Source organism: Amblyomma mixtum, chromosome 3, assembly GCF_055824585.1.
Source record: "Amblyomma mixtum isolate Tamu chromosome 3, ASM5582458v1, whole genome shotgun sequence".
Lineage (NCBI taxonomy): Eukaryota > Metazoa > Arthropoda > Arachnida > Ixodida > Ixodidae > Amblyomma > Amblyomma mixtum.
In genome coordinates this window covers 406,069,616-406,088,407 of record NC_143014.1, presented here as the reverse complement: position 1 = coordinate 406,088,407, position 18,792 = coordinate 406,069,616, and the positions used below count along the sequence as shown (strand labels likewise).

Here is an 18,792-nt window from a genome sequence, read left to right as displayed (position 1 = left end):
AAAGAAAAGTATATAATTATTTACATTATTTACAAAAGAGCGACTGAGAGTGACTCTCAGTGGAAAGGAACTTCTTCGCCAACCGGAGCCGACGGGAGTTAACAGGCGTCTCCCTCGGCCACACTCACAGTCGAGTTAAATAGGGTTCGCATTCCCCAGATCCCTGACTGGGGAATAAAGTTCGAAGAGCACTGTCCAAATCGGATGGACAGAAGTGGACGCTGGTGTTACCACCCACGGCAGGGGCGATGCTGGCTGTTCCGCTCTCTCGCAGATCGGTCGATGGGAAGGGGTAAAGGCTCAGTAATCAAACACGGCTGGAAACGAATCTCCCGCAGTCTACCAGTAGGCGAATGAACGTGCTTCCCCGCCGGATGTCCAGAACACGAGACCTCTGTCGAGGACACAGCCGTCCTCAATTAACAGCAACAGCTTGACTGTGTGTAGCACCACTCCGTCGTCCGGCGACCCGAGGGTAGACTCGGCTTGAATGGCGCCGCCACGTCGCCGCTGCTTCCGCTGCTGTTTGCCGCTGTCAATGCCCTCGTGAGCCCCCTTCACATCTTCGGCCTTCGCCGCTGCTGCCGTGATGGTCACCTCCGCTCAAGGAAGTCCGCTGCCCTAATCCACTTAGGCTAGGAGGGGGCACATCAAGCACTACACTGCACCGCCGCCGTCGCGAGGTTGTCAGCCTTGTCGACTGTCTTCGGTTGCTGCTTGCTCGGGCCCACGTGGCCGGAAGTACGACCATGACAGCTCGTCCGCCGCCATGTAGAGGCCTCGAAAGGGGTTACAGCTCCTCGCTGTCCTCTGAAGAGGCCGCATCAACTAGGCAGGTCGTCTGTTTCCTGGGTGATCCATGGGTCGGTGTCTGCAGGCCAGCGGTCTCAGGTAGAGCATTAATGATCAAGTCTGCATAATGCCCCACCCCGGCAAGGCAAGAGCACCACCCCCTCCCTAGTCGTGCCAGGTAAAACAAAGAACAAGGTCTTAAGCTGTGCTGCTAGATTAACTCTCCTTTTGGCTCCCCCCCTCCCCCTTAGGCGGTCTGGTTGGGTGAGCTGCGGACGTGACCTATGCGGGTGATTCACTGGCACCGTATCTTTCAATTTGGAATCAGGTTTTATGGTGGAAGAAATTACAGCTGCCGTTACGGTCCATAGACGCACGGCCCCAATAGATCAGTTGAGAGGATAGTAGAGCTGAACTACTATTCATGTAATCTCAAGCACTAATCTATACATAACAAACAACATACAGAACCAACCAACTGCAGCTATAGACCATTTCATCTAAGGCGCCGCCATTTTGGGGAGGTGGCGCCGTCTATGTTCTGTTCTTGTCCCTAGCGCCATGCTGGTGTGCGCGCGCGCATTTGTGCTGCGCCCACGGTGCAGTACGGCGGCGTCGCAAATTGGCGCTTCGGAGTTTCTGATTTTGTGTGTGTGTGTATGTGTGCGTGCGTGCGTGCGTGCGTGCGTGCGTGCGGGCGGGCGGGCGGGCGGGCGGGCGGGCGGGCGGGCGGGCGGGCGCGCTAGAAAAGCGCCTGGGTGACGGGAAAAGCTTTTCGAGAAACACTGCCACGGTTTGTTTTAATGATGTCCGGAACTTCATCGGATTATGGGGCAGGAGGCACTTCCACCGTCGTTCCGATGATTGACCCAGACAAACGAAATTTGTTTACGAGTCGTTTGTTTCCTCTAGTGCACAGCAACGGCCGCACCGCTATCTGCGACGGTGGTCGAAGAAGCGACACAGGCAGCCGCCAAGCTTCTTTTATGCGATCCGAATGAGTTCGATAGACTACGATTACCAGTCAGCATAACAAAGTCACTTCATCAATGTTTACGTTAGCCGCACTTCACTTTTGCTTAAGTGTGCGTGGTGCGCAGACGCGAACTGTATTGTTGGACCACTCACGGTGATGAATTTCTTTCGTGGAAGCTGACCCGTACACACTTCACACATTTAGGCAGGTACTACAGTGCACTTCTCAGCGAGGTACGCGTCGTGCCAGATTCAGGCGTTTTATGCCTGGTGTCCTCTGTGCGTTTCAGCTGGTTACCACTTCGAGATAAATGCTCGCCTACGAGCAGGTCTAGGTGGTAGGTGCGAGAATGTTTACTAAGCTAGAGCGCGCAGGCACCGAACGAAAGCACTGTCTACGCTAGCTGACCTCGCGTATGTCACCATTGCTTGCTTGGGGGCCACCGAGCGAGCGCGAGCAATGGTCGTTCTCGCTGCCCCGCCACTCTTTTTCGCGTACGTGTCCACTCTTCACTCGTCGAAAGTGAAGTGTTGCGGCCCTAAATAAATGTCCGCACTAAACAGAGAAAGTTAGATGAGAGGTTGCATGGGTATTTGCCACGCGGCAAAAGAAATTCGCCACGCCACCCGCAGCTCGATTTTGCTTTGGTGAGCAAGCGCGTTTGCGGTCGTCGTTAAGCACGCTACGCGTCTTCAAACAAGTTTTGCAGACTTAGGTATCTTGACGACTGGTGCAGTGAGCACGCTCTTTTGCTTCTGCCAAGGCCCGGTTGTTCGCGGTAACAACACTGCTGCAACCACACTGCTTACTCGGCAGTGCTGTAATATCGCATATCATTTGCTGTCATATTTATCATCCAACAAAAACTTCGGATAGGTCTTTGTTCTGCTTATCTGAGCTATCTACTTCCACTGCTCAGATTTTGTGACCATCATATTGTCTGCAGGTCACAAGCTGTACAGGCATCCAAGTGTTGTCACTGACTGAAGTGGCCACACGTCCGGATGCCACACATCATTTTTTATTTGCTGGAGAAGGAAGCATGTGACATTAAGGAGGCACAAAATCTTCTCTGTTAATGCTAGCCAGCCAAAGACATCGCTCGCCTTCATCTGACGGAAAGCGGTGCAGATGGAACAGGTCGCAGCCGCACTGACGCCGCGGCTGTTCATGCTGTGCACATGGCTCTGCGGCTAGTTTTTTCCGCTTGCGGTAGTTGTTGGTGCAGCCAACAACAGCGCAGAGGTATCCTGATGACCTCGGCTCACGATTCATGTTCATAGTCAGCGTGAAAACACGTAAAAGCTGTTTTCTCGTGCAAAAGACAGCAGGACACGAACGTCACTCAACGCGTAGCTCGCCGCCCGCGCATACCAGGAGGAGAGAAGCAGGAGAAGCGGCGGCGCGCGCGCGCCGGTTCGAGGCTATTGTCCTCCTGGCGCCGAAAACGGTCTATACATTACGAAACCTCAAAGGCTGTCATAAAAAAAATCTCTTTTACACAGAGATTTAACAAGCGTCTTTAAGCTACATTACTCGAGCCAGAAATAAAAGCTCACTACATCGTTTAGGGTGTTCTACAAGAGTGAATGGATAATAAAAAAAACAAACCGCAAATACAAGACACATGTATTCCTGGAATACCCCTACTTCAGCCGCGCCCGGCGTGGTCGGGCGGCTGTTCTACCAGCTAACGTTTCCCAAAAGCTGCAGGGCTGATTAGTTCCGTCTCTTTGCGACTGGCGTGCAAAGCCTGGGCAGCGCTGGAAAAGTTTTACGCGAGAGGGGTGCTTCCTCCTGTCTAGGCTCCCTGCATGTCTCGTCTTTATCTGACCCTCGCGCGCTCTGCGGCGCCCTTGATGGTGGTGACGATGGCTTTTCAAGTAAGGCACAAAAAATATTACTTTTCGCGCTTCAAAGCTTTAATGTTCAGTTAATGTACAGTAGATTCCAAACTGCAAGCAATTTTTTATGATTATCAAGGAGCTTTGTGCAATATTGGCGATTACAAAAAAGGCTTCGCAAGACGAGACAAGCCAGGAGCAGTACTTCACTTTTTGAAGCATCATGGTGACCCACGGCGATAACGTTTCTAGTTTCTGCGCATCTGACACAATCTGATTGGCAAAAAGTGGTGGCGACATACATGCGCAAATAAGTTTACATGAACAAGAGGGCAAAAAATAATTAGCTGCGTTCAACAAAACGCCATTTTTATTGCCGACGTTGTATTCTAATTTCGAAACGCTGCTACCGAGGCTATACACTTCGCCCCTCGGGAAAAGTGAAGTGAGTTCCCCAAACTCACTTCTTGCCGAGTGCGTTCAGCAGCGAGTGTCACTAAAGTTCATCGTGTGACACGATGCGAATGACACTACAGGCGAGTGTCACTCGTTCAAAATGACACTAAACTTGCTCGTCTGACAGGGGTTTAGTCGATCTGGTCTTCACGCGACTCCTGTGAGCTCTTGAGTGCCGGGGTGGCAACTCGGAGAAGTTACGCGCGGTCCTGAATTGCAAGCTGACAAAAGCAGCTTTTAGCCCAGGTGTCCCACCAGAATTTTTTTTTCTGGAAATAAACTGAAACTGAAACTGAAAAGCCCAACCTGCACTTTTTGCTTTGCGACACCACACAATTCGGTTTTCGTTGCACGGCGCCGCTTTTTGGAAGCTGCCCCAGCGGATCTGTTGCGCGCGCCTTCTGTTATCGCGGTGCCGTCACGTGTTAAGCTGCCGGCCCACGGCGCAGCGTCAAAAGCTGACTCAGTAATTCCCGGAGGCTCGTAGTAGTAGTAGTGGATTTTATTTTGCATTGAATATGGAAGGTAAAAGAATTTTTTCTACCCCGGCATCTGCTATCGCTGCTGGAAGCACCTGAGCTGGGGCAGCGGAATTAAAGGATAGCAGGCAGTGTGTAGAAGTGAAAAGAAAGAGGGGAGGGGATAGTAGAAAGGACAGAGGGAGAAGTACACTGATAATAATTGTTTACATATATACATGATAAATATAAATATATACAGGTCGCACGCGCGGGAAGGTCTGGTAGAACACACGGAGACTCGTCGCGTGCGGAATTTTCCTCGCATAGCAAAACCACCTGAGTCCTGCTGGCAGTGCTAGGTGACAACCTCTCTAAAAATTCGGACGCCTCAGCGATTCTGTCTGTGCTTGGTTCGTTACACCCCTGTCACACGGGCGTTTCGAAGGCCCTCGAACCGATAGTCTATCGCCTCAAAGGCGATCGAGCGCTGCTACACGGGCGGTTTGGATAGCCATCGAGTCAATAGTATATCGAGCCAACGGAGCAACGCGGAACTCTATCGAGGTTTAGAGGGCCTTCGAGCATTGCCCAGTGTTGCTAGCATTGCTTCGAACGACAAACATGGCGGCGTCCTTCAAAGCCGGACCCCTCGCTTCGGACTGAATTCTCGTTGTTGCTTCCTTTTTCAGTCTGTTCACTGGTCATAAATGGGGCACCGGTCTTTCGCTTTGTCTCGCCTTGCCTATAAGAAAACGTATAAGTGATAAATTTGCTTTATTTTGTATTTAGAGTGACCATTCTGCCGCTGCTAGGCTTAAGAGGACAGTCCGTTTGTTGGCAGCAATAGTTCCCGTCCTGACAACCAGATGGCACCACTATAGGCTGTGTTTATTTTTGCTAAATGAGCAAAATGAGCAAAAAAAAAGCTAAATGAGCACCTTGCCACACTCACCACTCCCTCCTCCACCGCCCAGGTCGCCCCTTTGGCTGATCTTCTCGAAACCACCACACAGGCACACCACACTCGCTTGGTTCAGCTAGAGACATCGGTTCTGCAGATTCTTACCACCCTCCAAACACAATCCAAACAATTAGAATCCTTCACTTCTACGCTCCAATCCCTGCATGAGTCACTGCCCCCGGCCAAAAAGAAGGAACGCGTACCCTCACGAAGTTCTACCTCTACACTATCATAATGGTTTTTGGCGAGGGCCTCGAGATATTGCAGTGAAACTGCCGAAATCTGTGCCATAATAAGACCCCCCTCCACCAGTATCTACTCGCCCGCCCCTCCCTGCCCCATTTTCTCCTTCTCCAGGAAACCCGGACGGCCCGCACTGTCCCAGGCTACCGCGTCTACCATGCCGCTACGGCCACACCACTTGCGTCTATTTATGTACGTAGCGACGTGCTCGTGGAGCCACTTGATATCCCCTCCGTCCTTCTTAAATATTTAGTTGGTGTGGTCTATTACCACCCTTCTTCCCGCGTCTCACTCGCCCTTTTGTCTTTCTACAACCCCCCTGTTACCTCCTCTTTATTTTCCGCCCTGGGCAAGTTCCTTCACTCTCTTCCTTCTAACTCCCATCTCCTCTTTGGTGGCGACTTTAATGCCCCTCACACACTCTGGGCTACCCTCAAACCCGGCCGCCTCCTCCACTGTCTGGCCCAGGAACGCCACCTCACCCTTCTCAAAACTCCTGGCTCCCCTACTCGAGCGGGCACTGCCTCACAGCGCCCCACGACACCCGATCTCACTTTCTCTCGGGGTTCACTTTCATTTCACTGGCAAATGACAGCCGAAACTCTTCTCAGTGACCACTATCTTGTCCACATTTCCACCTCTCTTTCCCACATCCCTCGATGTCATCCGGTCACTCATACTGACTGGCACGCCTTCCGCGCTAATCTCGCCTCTGACTCCTTTCAATCCTACGACGACTGGACGTCGCGCATCACTGCAGCGCTCACGTCCAGTAGCCGTCGTGTTCGGTCTTGTCACCCAGTCCCAGACCCAGATCCTCACCTACTCCGTTTATGGCGTCGCCGTAAACGTCACAATGCCCAACTTTCTTCCCGGATCACTGCTCTGCGGGCCGAGATCGTCGCCCACTGCGCCTCACTCGAGCACACTCGTTGGAGTGCTCTTTGTGACCGTCTTGACTCTGCATTGCACTCGCCATCCACATGGTCTCTCTTCAAATCCCTCCTTGGCACTAAGCCTGCACTTGCTCCAACTTTAGCTAAAGCCCTCACTCAAGGAACTCCCTCCGATGTTTTTGATCAGCTCGCCTCTCTCTATCTCCCGCCCCCTCTGGCACCCTCCTACCCGGTGTACTGCGGTGGACCTAACCCCGATCTGGACCAATCCTTCACTCTCCGGGAGCTCGAATCGGCTCTGGCTCCTAATGCTACACGCTCGGCTCCCGGTGAGGATGCCATTACATACACCACACTTCGCAACCTTCCTGACTGCGCCAAAGAATTCCTCCTTAAAACCTACAATGATGCATGGGACAGCGGCTGCCTGCCCAGCTCCTGGACCTCCTCCCTCATTTCTATGATTCCAAAGCCGGGCAAACCTCCCTCTCTCTCTAACCTCCGCCCAATCTCCCTGACATCATGTGTTGGTAAGACCCTTGAGCGAATGGCCCTGACTCGCCTCTCTAATTTTCTCGAGACGAGGGAGTTCTTCCCTCATTCTCTCATCGGCTTCCGACGCCACGTCTGTGCACAGGACATGTTTCTGGTTCTCCAGCACACGTTTCTGTCACCTACCCCCACTCAAATTCACGCACTTGTGACCGTCGATGTTCGCAAGGCCTTCGACGGTGTTTGCCACGACCACATCCTTTCCCAACTCGCCTCCCTAGACTGTGGCTCCCGCATGTACTGTTATATCCGCTCATTCCTCTCTAAACGTGTCGCTCGCTTTCGAGTCGACACCTATCTGTCCGACCCCCACAACCTCACCCGAGGCACTCCTCAAGGTGCTGTTCTCTCTCCTACCCTTTTCAATCTTGCTATGGCCCCTCTCGCCTCCCAGCTACCTGAAATTCCCGACCTGCATCATATATTTTACGCCGATGACATCACTCTCTGGTGTTCGTCTGGCTCTCCCGGTCACGTACAGGACACCCTGCAACGTGGCCTAGATCTCATCGACTCCTTTCTCACCACTGCTGGCCTCTCTCCTGCTCCTGAAAAATCCGAGCTCCTTCTCCTCAACCATTCCTCATACCAGCGCTCACACAACCAATTCGTCTCTCTCCACCTTTCTGGCTCTCCCATTCCTGTCGTCACGCAGTGCAAAGTTCTTGGCTTTCTTTTGCATGCAGCCAAGAACGTGCAAGCCCTCCACCGTGCTGTCACCACCTGCCACTCCGTAACTCGCCTCCTGCGGCGCGTGGTCACTCGGCGCTCAGGTCTCCACGAGGCTCATGCGTGCCGAGTTGCCCACGCGCTGGCCCTCAACAAGGTCTTGTACTTTGCACCCTACGTTTCCTTCAATCAGACTCAACTTAACGCTCTTGAGACTGCCCTTGTGGGCCTCTACAAGGCAGCTCTCAACCTCCCTATCACTACCTCTACTGCAAAGATCTTTGCAACAGGCCTCTTTCATCCTCTCCGTTCTCTGCTCTCTCTCCATCATGAGTCGCAGATTGCCCGGCTTTCCCTTACCCGTCAGGGTCAGTGGTTACTGACTCAAGCGGGTATCTCGCCCATTCCCTGCGCCCCGTTTACCTCTCCTATTCCCACCCCGGCTCCCAATCTTCGGATCCTCCCCCTTCCGTCCAACATGTCCCCCGTTCTGCACGCCGGCCGTCGTCATGCGGCCGCACAGCACAATTCCCCTCTCTTTGATACCCAGGGTGTAGCTTACACGGATGCCTCCTTCGTGGCTCCTCGAGGTTCCTGCGGCTACGCCCTGTACCACCCTCACCTCCTCGCTCCTGAAACTCACACCAGCGGGCCGTTTCTACGCCCTCCGGATGCATTGTCCCTCGAGGTCCTCGCCATTGCGCATGCCCTCCAGTCATTTGCCCTCCTTCCCTCTCTTCAAGAGTACACAGTCTATTCAGACTCACAAGCCGCTATACACCACATACAGAAACGCACCCTAACCCCTTCTCTTCAACAGGAGGTCGAACGAGCGGTCTCCGCATTGCAGCCTTCCATTGTTTTCCTCCGCTGGGTCCCTGGGCATTCAGGGATTGACGGCAATGAGCTGGCTCTTCAGCTCGCCCGTGACACACTTTTCCGGGCACCGTTGATCCCCTGGCCCAAGCCCTCGGAGGACGGTGGGAGACTCACCCTTCGCCGCACCATAAAAGAGTTCTACCTCGAGCTCTGCCTCGACAAACGCCTTTACCCTCTCCCTCATCCATCACTCACAGTGCCGGAGGCTCGCCTTCTTCGGCACATTCAAATGAATGCAATCATCACCCCGTCTCGCCTCTTTCTCTATCGCTATCGATCGGACCCTTCCTGTCCCAACTGCCCCTGTATCTATGCGGACCTTGCCCATTGCCTCTTCTATTGCCCGGCTGCTCAGCAGTCGGGTTCCTACCCCCCACCTTCTTTATCCATCACCACCTGGCTCGACTGGCTTGGCGCTGAAGGGGAGGAAGAACAGCGACTTCTGGTCGCCCAGGCGGTCGACATGCTCGGCCTGTAAATTTTGGCCGAATAAACGTCTTCTACTACTACTATTTTTGCGTCTGTGCTGGCCTACGCTGAACTGAATGCGGGAATGCGCTTGTGTTTAGCGTACGTAAACACGCATAAGCTTGTGGTTCGTAGACAGCGTAAATTTATGCTCTTTTTTGCACTGTATCTGCGTACGCCGCGAGCGGCGACGTGGTGTGCAAAACCGAGAAACAGCAGTGATGCGGCGGTTCCACCTCACCCCGGCGTCAACAAATGAGAACAGGTCCTAGTTTTTGCGGCGAGCGAAGCCGCTTCGCGCGCCGGATTTTTGGACAAGTGTGAACGCGCCTTATGACTGCAAAAAAATTATATTTCAGCATTTAGTTTGGTTTCGTAAAAATATTTTTATTTGCGCGAAACCAAACGTAGCGATTGTGGCGCCACACGAGCTCGGTGGAAGACGCGAAAACGATATCAATGGCCATTGAGATTTGCAGTGTAGGAGCACCACAACTCCCTCGAGTTCGATAACGATTGAAAATCTCGATGGCCCTCGACTCGATGGCCATTGAAACTGGCCGTGTGACGGGGGTATTACTCCCTGGGCTCAACTGGGCCGCGATCTCGTGGTCCTTGGAACGCGTCAGCTCGTGCACGGAGTGGTCGCCATAACTCAGGCCCCTCTTCTTTAGCTCGTCCTCCCAGCGGTTTGAAAAAAGGTAGGGACACTGCTCCGGCAAGGTCACTGACACCGCCGCTTCGGTATGCAGCACCCCAAACCGGCCCTCAATGGTGACGCACGCGACCGGCAGACAGACACTGCCCTCCTGGGCCACCTGCCGGATCCACGCGTTTTCCCCAGTGAAATCTTTTGGTGAAACGAACGAAGGGTGCATTACATTCATTGTGGCGGCGGAGTCGCGCAGGACGCGACACCGTCGCTCATTCTGTCCTTTCGCGCATGTACGGCTCTAGTAGGCGCATATTTTACTCGTCGAGAGCAGTGAGCGAAAAAACCAGCCTAGTCCTTCGACAGCCACTCGCGATATGCCCTGGCTCGTTACAGCGGAAACAGACTGCCGGTATTCTCGCCTCGAAGGCTTTAGCACGATCCTTCTCTTTTTTTTCTTTGTCCGCGTCATTTCTACGGACGGAGTCTTTTTCGCGGTTCTCCTCATCTGCCCCTTTCTCTACCCTCGGCGGGGCCGCTCTATTCTCGTTCCGCACTGAGCGCCTCCCGAACTCCCTTTAGGGCTTTGTTGCTGCCCATAAGCTTTCCTTTCCTGTTTCGCGCCTGACCTGGAACTCTTCTGCGAGTTCGGCGGCGCGCTCTAAGCTTTTCTTTTCGGGCCTGTCTTGCACCTAGAGCCGCGTTTCCTCATTTAGACAATTGTAAAATTGTTCTAGACAGATTTCTGCCACAACTTTGTCACGGTCCTCATAAACCTCGGCGCCATTGAGCCATTCGATCAGATTTGCCTTAAGATAGTAGGCAAAATCTGGGAATGACTCAGACGGCCGCTTCCCCGTGGTTCTGAACCGTCGAAGGAAGGCGTCGTCTACCAGGCGGTACTTTTTCAGCAAGGTGGCTTTCACTTTACCGTAATCATCCGCCTTTTAGCCGAGCAAGCACGTCGGCAGCCTCACATGGCAGAACCATCGAAAGGTATTGAGGCCAAGTTGGGCGAAGAAATTTATGGTTTTCGCACGTGCGCTCAAAGTTTACAATGAACAGCCCGACATCTTCGCCCATTTTGAAAGGTGACAGAAGGTCTTTCATTTTGGGCGGCTTCGATGACTGACTGCTCACAGCAGAGGCCGTGCCGGCATTTGCTGCTTCTGCCTGAGCTGCAGCTAGCTTCACCTCAAGTCGCTTCCTTTCTAGCTCCACCTCATCTTTCCTCTTTTGTTCCTCTAACTCCTCTTTTCTTATTCGCTCCTGCAATTACAATTCTTCTTGTCTTTTTCGTTCCTCCAATTCCTCTTTTCTTTTTCGTTCCTCCAATTCCTCTTTTCTTTTTTGTTCCTGTAACTCCTCTTTTCTTTTTATTTCCTCCCAGTGCTCCACTATCTCCTCGTCCTCAAAACCGAGGTCCTCTATCGCACTGACAACCTGCAGTTTCTTCATTGTTTCCCCGCAATGAGTCCCTAATTCTCCAGATAAGGAGATCAGGTCCATTTTACGCAGCTTTCGCCAGTCCATGACTGCCCTTAAAGGTGCACTGAAGAGGATTCTGAACATGTCTTTTTGCCGCGGGAACTCGATCCACTCGTTCCTAGCATTCTTAGAAACAGTGACTTATTGCCCTGTGTGGCCGATTTCCCCAATTAAAACGAATTAACGTCCGGCTCCCGCCTTTTTTTTTTAATTCTGCCTCGTACGGTGGGCGGAGTCGACCAACGCGTGGAGCGCCTTTCACTCAGTCCCGTGGAGGCTTTGCTTTCGCTTTATTTTGTTTTTTAGGTTTCCATGAATAAATAGTTTCATTCGCAGATAATATAGCCGCAAAATAAGCCCGAAGAAATAAAAATACGCGCGGACTATTGGCTACTACGGACTACTACGTATTACTCCGTCGATGGCAGAGCGGCAAGCCGCCACGGGACTGGGTGAAAGGATCTCCACGCGTTGGTCGACTCCGCCCATCGTACGAGGCAGAATTAAAAAAAAGGCGGGAGCCGGACGTTAATTCGATTTAATTGGTGAAATCGGCCACACAGGGCAGTAAATCGCAATTTCTAAGAAAACTCGGAACGTGTAGATCGAGTTCACGCGGCAAAAAGACAAGTTCAGATTCCTCTTCAGTGCACCTTTAAGTGCTCGCTAATAATGTGATCGCTAGTCTCTTAAGGATGTTGGTGTGAAGCAAGGTTCAAATCCGAACAGGCTACTTCAACCAATGTGCACTACCAGGAAGAGCAGCACAAATTAAGACCTGGCAATACTCAAGGAGAGAAGGCAATGCACTCACCAAAACCGGAGCCAGGACACCACGCAGACGATCTCACCGCTGCCAACCAGTTGTTGCGACCCGGGTAGCATGGCCGAACCTATGATGGGACGAGGAGGATGGGAGACTGGGTTAGGAAGAAGGCAAGGAAATCTTTATACAATTATTTATATTATTTACAAAAGAGCCACTGGGAGTGACTCTCAGTGGAAGGGAACTTCTTCGCCAACTGGAGTCGACGGGAGTTAACAGGCGTCTCCCTCGGTCGCACTCAATGCCGAGTTAAATAGGGTTCGGATTCCCCAGATCCCTGACTGGGGAATAAGCTACGAAGAGCACTGTCCAAATCGGATGGACAGAAGTGGACGCTGGTGTTACCACCCACGGCAGGGGCGATGCTGGCTGTTCCGCTCTCGCAGCTCGGTCGATGGGAGGGGGTAAAGGATGCGTAATCAAACACGGCTGGAAATGAATCTCCCGCAGTCTACCAGCACGTGAACGAACGTGCTTCCCCGCCGGATGTCCAGATCGAACCAGCCAGAACACGAGACCTCTGTCGAGGACGCAGCCGTCCTCAATTAACAGCAACAGCTTGACTGTGCGTAGCACCACTCCGTCGTCCGGCGACCCGAGGGTAGACTCGGCTTGACTGGCGCCGCCACGTCGCCGCTGCTTCCGCTGCTGTTTGCCGCTCTCAATGCCCTCGTGAGCCCCCTTAGCATCTTCGGCCTTCGCCGCTGCTGCCGTGGTCACCTCCGCTCAAGGAAGTCCGCTGCCCTAATCCACTTAGGCTAAGAGGAGGGCATCACAAGCACTACACTGCACCGCCGCCGTCGCGAGGTTGTCGGCCTTGTCGACTGTCTTCGGTTGCTGCTTGCTCGGGCCCACGTGGCCGAAAGTACGATCATGACTGCCGGAAATGTACGCGACTTTATGGAAGAAAGTAGCGCGGGCCAGTATGAATGGCGGAAGTTGTTAATTAACCCTTTCAGCCCTGATTTTTTTTTTGCTACTTCGGGAATTTTTCTAAACTGTTATTTTGCTTCACTGCCACCCAAAGAACACACTAGTGCAAAAAATTTCTCTAGAACTACCTTGGTTTTAAAGATGGCGCCGTGTCCTACATATAGGACACCAGGGCTTAGTGGTTGCAAGAACAAAAAAAGCAAAGTTTGACGTTACTCTTTATTTCAAGACTTTCACAAAAATTCAAATATTGAGAATAAACATGCTGGTTGCCTTGAGGTCAGCTAATACTGGACGTCGATTAATCCGTGTTAAAAGTTTTGAAACAGCTGGAATGAGTTCAGTGGATGAACCTTGATAAACGACGAAGTCGTAAGTAATCCTCGAGGCGGCGCACAGCATGAAAACTTTCACTTCCCACGTATTTGGTTTCCTTTTGATGTATTGTTTTATGTCTCGCTGTCCTTTAAAGGGGTAGAGACACCAAATTTTTGTGTTGTATCTCTGGGTTGAAAATAATGCGTAGCGATTCAGTGAGCATGCAACACCGTCTTAGAAGCATGAACTCGCATTATATAATTAATAATCGTATTATTTGTACCCAACAGTTTCGGTTTCGGTTCGTAGTTGCCAGGTTTTGCCAGGCTCTTTCATGACGTCAAAAACCAGACAATGCGTTGTCACGTGGGTCCGGAAAGCCGTGACGTCGTGTAGGCATGTCGTCTGCTTGACACGCACGTGGTGCGCGTAAACACGGAGAGCCGGGCGGAGGGCAAGTCGAACAGCTCCGAGTCGGAAAGAAGAGTTTTATTTCGGCGAAGACACCGATTATGAGGAATCGCGGGATGACGCAGACGAGGAAGAAGACGCCGCGGTTCGAACCCCGACAACCACTTCATTTTTGATCCGCTGGCCAGCGATTCCGAAGAGGAGGCAGGCGTCAGGCCCGACGCAGCTCAGATTGTGCCAGCGAACACCGAGCGTGTAGGCAACGTCAAATGGTAAAGGCGCGTTCACACTACGCCGACGATCGGCCGATTTCAGTCTGGCGATGGTCGGCGGCAGCGATTTTCGTGCCGTCGGCGCGTCTGTCACACTGCGCAGACGCCGACCGAGCACCGGTCGTCGCCTGACGAGCGCATCGCCGTCGCGTCGCCGAGATAGCAGCCGTCGGCCGACCCGTGTGTCACACTCTGCCGACAACAGCGCCGACCTCACGCCGACGTTGTCCCATCCCGACAGCTCGACGCTGCTTCTTCGTGCGCGCTGCTCGTCTGCTAGCTCCGTTGATGAAGGCGTCGTGGAAATCGAACTTATCTTCTATTATGGGACGAGTTCGCACTAAAGCGATGTGAAGAGTAGGCCTTTTATTATAGCACAGTCGACTTCCAGAGCGCCGTCAACTGCGGAAGCGAGACCACCTAGGCCTAGCGACGATTAGGGCAGCCTGGGACCAGCGCGCAGTTCAGGCGCGTTCACACAGGCCGACGGGACCCCGAGGTCGACGCGACAGCGACGCCGACGATCGCGTCGGCCAACCTGGTCGTTCCCCGACTAGCCAGTCACACTGCACCGACGACGACGACGACGCCCCAACGACCAAGCGTCGTCCTAGTGTGACAACGCCGCCGACCAAAACGAGACCCGTTGGCCAACGACATATCGGTGGCCGAGCGAAAACATTCGCCGACCAAAAACAAGTAGCGAGCTCAGAGCGCGAAGTGCAATCATTATTTAGACAAATAATGCACGCGCAGCAACATTCATCAAGCCATATGGCCACTAGGCCGACGCGCCGCACTGATCGTCGCTTGCGAACTGCCGCCCCACTGCAAGCAGGGACACGGAGCGGTGAGCATCGCTGCGCCGCTCTACCCAAGCTCCGCCCGCAACCGGTGTCGCACTTCGCCGCCGTACAGCAGTCCCCCAGAAAGACTGCTCGAGCAGCGACAAAGCATGCCTGCTTATGTTTCGAGCTTTCGGCAACGGCATCGCTCGCGGGCGCTCCGGGCGACGAACTCTTCTGCTGCCTGGTTGCCGTGGTCGTCGCTAGGCCTATAGCCTCTTCCGCATCGAAGTCGCAGCGGCCGGCGCTTCGGAAGTCGCCTGCGCTATAATAAAAGGCCTACTCTACACATCGCTTTACTGTCAACAGCATCATCTCACAATAAAATAATAGTATGGTAAATCTCCACGACGTCTTCAGCAGCGAAGCGAGCGGGCGCCAGGCGAGCCGGACCGCAACGTCGGGCCAGCGGCAGCTGCGAGGCGGTTGTGGCGAAAAGTTTGCTCGTATCACAGTCGTTACCTTTGCCAGCAGCTCAGTATTCGTCAGCGATCCTCAAAAATGACACATTTTTCACATTTCTTATCCCAGGGTTTATATATTTACGTCAAGAACACACTTTAGCTCCTTTTTATGACGCCGGCGGACGGGATCCAGGCTGGCCGGCCGGCATGCTCGGCGTACTTCACGTTCGCACAAGAAAATACATAACATCCATGATACTAGAGAATGCTTCCTACATTAGAGCACGGGCAATATGCCTCTGCACAAGTGGATGTTTCGGCAACGACATCGCCTGCGGCAACGCCGGGCGTAAAGCACCATCGCACTCGCGAGCGTGCAGAAAAAAAAAGACTCGTGAGCACTCGTAACCAAGGTTGCTAGGCCGCGAAACCGCAAAACTTGGTCCCGTACGTCAGAAAACTGTGCAATGACGTAGGCAATACTTGCTTGTGTTTTCTTCTCTGTTCCTACGTCACATTGATGCACTAGCGATGGCTCAGACTTCAAGAGTGAGCATTTTCACAAACTTTAAAATGAAATTAAAATATGTTCTAGACCTCCCTTAAATTTAATATTTCGCTCTTATGGTCCTCACATACAAAGGAAACGTATGGCAGTCTTTTGTACAACCTTGGAATTTGATGTCTCTACCCCTTTAAACGGAATGATTTGCTCATCGTTGCAGAGATGCTCCTCGAAAGAGAGGTTTAGGCAGACATCTTTCATGAAATGTGTCCATATCTGTTGTGACCTTCCAGAAAGGATAATTGGTGGTGTGGTCTTATTACAAAGCTTGTACGCGCATTGCGCGCGCCGTGCTTCCATGGAACACAAACGGACGCTCGGGATAGAAAGAGCGTTTATTCATCCCGATCAGCCAGCTTACATAGCGTGACCGGGCGAGGGTAAGGGGAGGAAGGGACGAGGGAAAGCGTGAGGAGCATGCGCTTGGCGTTCGCCGTTGTGAGGCATAGCGTTCGCAGTAGTGAAGGCATACCGTTCGCCGTAGTGAAGGCAGGGCGTTCACAACAGGTCTCCGTTCACGTCTGCAATGTGCAAGCAGATTCTAGCCGTGGCTAGCGAAAGACACCCATCGCTAAATGCTGTGAAATCAGCTTTCTGATTTCTTCTTCCTCATCTCAACGGATTTTCCTTCTTGATAAATAGAATACATGTTTGTTTCCTCGGCAAGAACAGCAAAAAACACTCTTCGGCACGTACTGAGAAAAATACGGATACGAGAACGGGGTCGGTAGACCATCAAGATCATGCTCATTCTCGTCACCAGATTATTGAGGGTGACACGTGGCTGCTAGCTTATTGAAAGCTCTCCTGCACCACGACCTGTCTTCCGGTGTTGCTTTGTCAACTTCATCACCGGTGGAGGCAGCCGAGAGCTCAAATCCACGTCGTCCTCAGCGTCTTCAACCTCCGACACGTAACCATCCTTCAGTGCAGCAAAAATGACATCTGGATCCTCGAGACGCAGATGTCTTAATCGAGGCCGCTTTGCCGTTGAGTAAGGTCACAGTCTTTGCCTCTGCAATAAAACAAAAACAAAAATTAGGCATTACCAAAAAAAAATATTCCGCACTGCATGCAACACGCGCCGGTGGTTTACACCCACTGAAGCCTGGTGTCCTATATATAGGACAGACATATCGCGGCGTGCTGCGACAAATGTACTAACCGCACAGAAAACGTTCTGCAACTGTTAAAGCCTTTAGAGTCTTTAAAACAACCTGCAAAATTCTAATCGCGAACACGCTCTTAGGTATGGAGTAAAAAAATGGCAAAATAGCACTTACCATTGCAGCCGCCGTTCCCATCTTCCGCCATTTTGTTTGTTTACTCTCGGCGCTACGATGAGGAAGACGAAGGAGAAAGTGCTGTCTATGCTTATAGGGATGCCTTGGGAGTCGGCTCAGTTCTTGTTTTAGATTATTGGGCATTTTAATCATGACTTATAGCCGTTTTGCTTCGTGTCCTTTATATAGGACACCAGGGCCGAAAGGGTTAAGCGACGGTTCTTTTGCGCCGCGCTCATCGCGATGGTCGAACTGGGGAAGGAAAGAGTGCGGTGTGGGATGAAGACATCTGTGTAAGCGTATGGGGAGAAGCTTAAAAAGGATTAGAAAAGGGAGGAACTGCCGAAGTATGTCAAGCCGGGACTCGGCAGGTCAGCACTGGCTTTGCAAGAGGCGGATATAAGACAAAACCCCCAGGCTTTCGTTAATGTCGCGGGCAATTGTTCCAAACTTATAAATGAAGTACGACTCGCGTTGCTCCGTTCCCGGGTGTTTTTGAACCCACTCTGTAAGACTGTTAAATCAAATGCGTCAAATGGGTGTTTTTTCTCATTAATGTGTTTTGACAAGAGGTTAGGTAGAGGTATGGCTTGAGAGCGGTGGTTATTAAAGGGAATTCGTAGAGGGTTAACCGTCTTCTCAATGTACTGTATACTGCACAAACTGCATTATAGGAGGTAGAATAAAGCCTGATTTAAAGCCTGAGGCTGTGCTTATTGCACAGCTTATTGTTTGTATATGTTTACAGACCTGGCATTTACTTTCTGCTCATGGTCGACACCCCAATCCCAGATGGTTATACGTTTCTTAGTGTACTAGAATGTTCTGAATCTTTTTCGGTCGGCTGTATACGCTACGTGACGGGGAGTAGTGAAAATTTTAGCCAGGCGCTCGCTTTGTTCGAGCATGTCGAAATGTTTTTTTAAGTATTTTGTTTACGTTGGGGAGGGTTACTTGTGAAGGTAAGTACCAAGTTTGCCCAGCGATCTGTTTCTTCGCTGCGTTGGCGTCTGTAGTGTTTGTATCACGATAAGCAAACGGCCAACTCACGGCCACGTGCCGCTATTTGGGCACCGCCCCCTTGCCTGTCTGTATCTCGATATAAGCACATGCGTGTTGGTTTTCGCGGGGAGTCGTCGACCAGCGGGACGCGCGGTCTGACGGCCGGCTGACAATAAACCCGAGTTCTTGTTGTACCTCGGCTACAGTGTCGTTTCCCTTAGCAAGACACGACAGCGTCCCTCTAGTATTTCCTTTCGGTTGAGTTTAGATGCCCTTTGAATGGCATCGTCGACAATGACGGGTGATATCGTTGCTTGGTGAGGACTTCTCGCATGCGGTTGGAATTCCTTATGAAGTCTTAATCTTGGGAACAGATTCTTGTAAATAGATGTGCCTGAGAGTATGATATACTCGCTTTAGAGTGACGAGGATGACAACTTTTAAAGTGTAAGTATTGTTGACGGGCCGTCGGTTTTCTATATACGTTGGTGGTAAGTGGGCCTTCCTTTACCTAAATCTATACATCTAGGAAGTTAATTGTACTGTGGGAGTACGCGTGAGTGAACGATATGTTGGGGTGGACAAGGCTGACTTGT

General features: G+C 51.9%; 1 pseudogene; it reads right to left on the bottom strand.

Annotated features, from left to right (window-relative positions):
* LOC149357490 (uncharacterized) overlaps positions 1-10,084 on the bottom strand; it is a 46,850-nt pseudogene extending 36,766 nt beyond the window's left edge.
* Between the last annotated feature and the right edge of the window lie 8,708 nt (positions 10,085-18,792).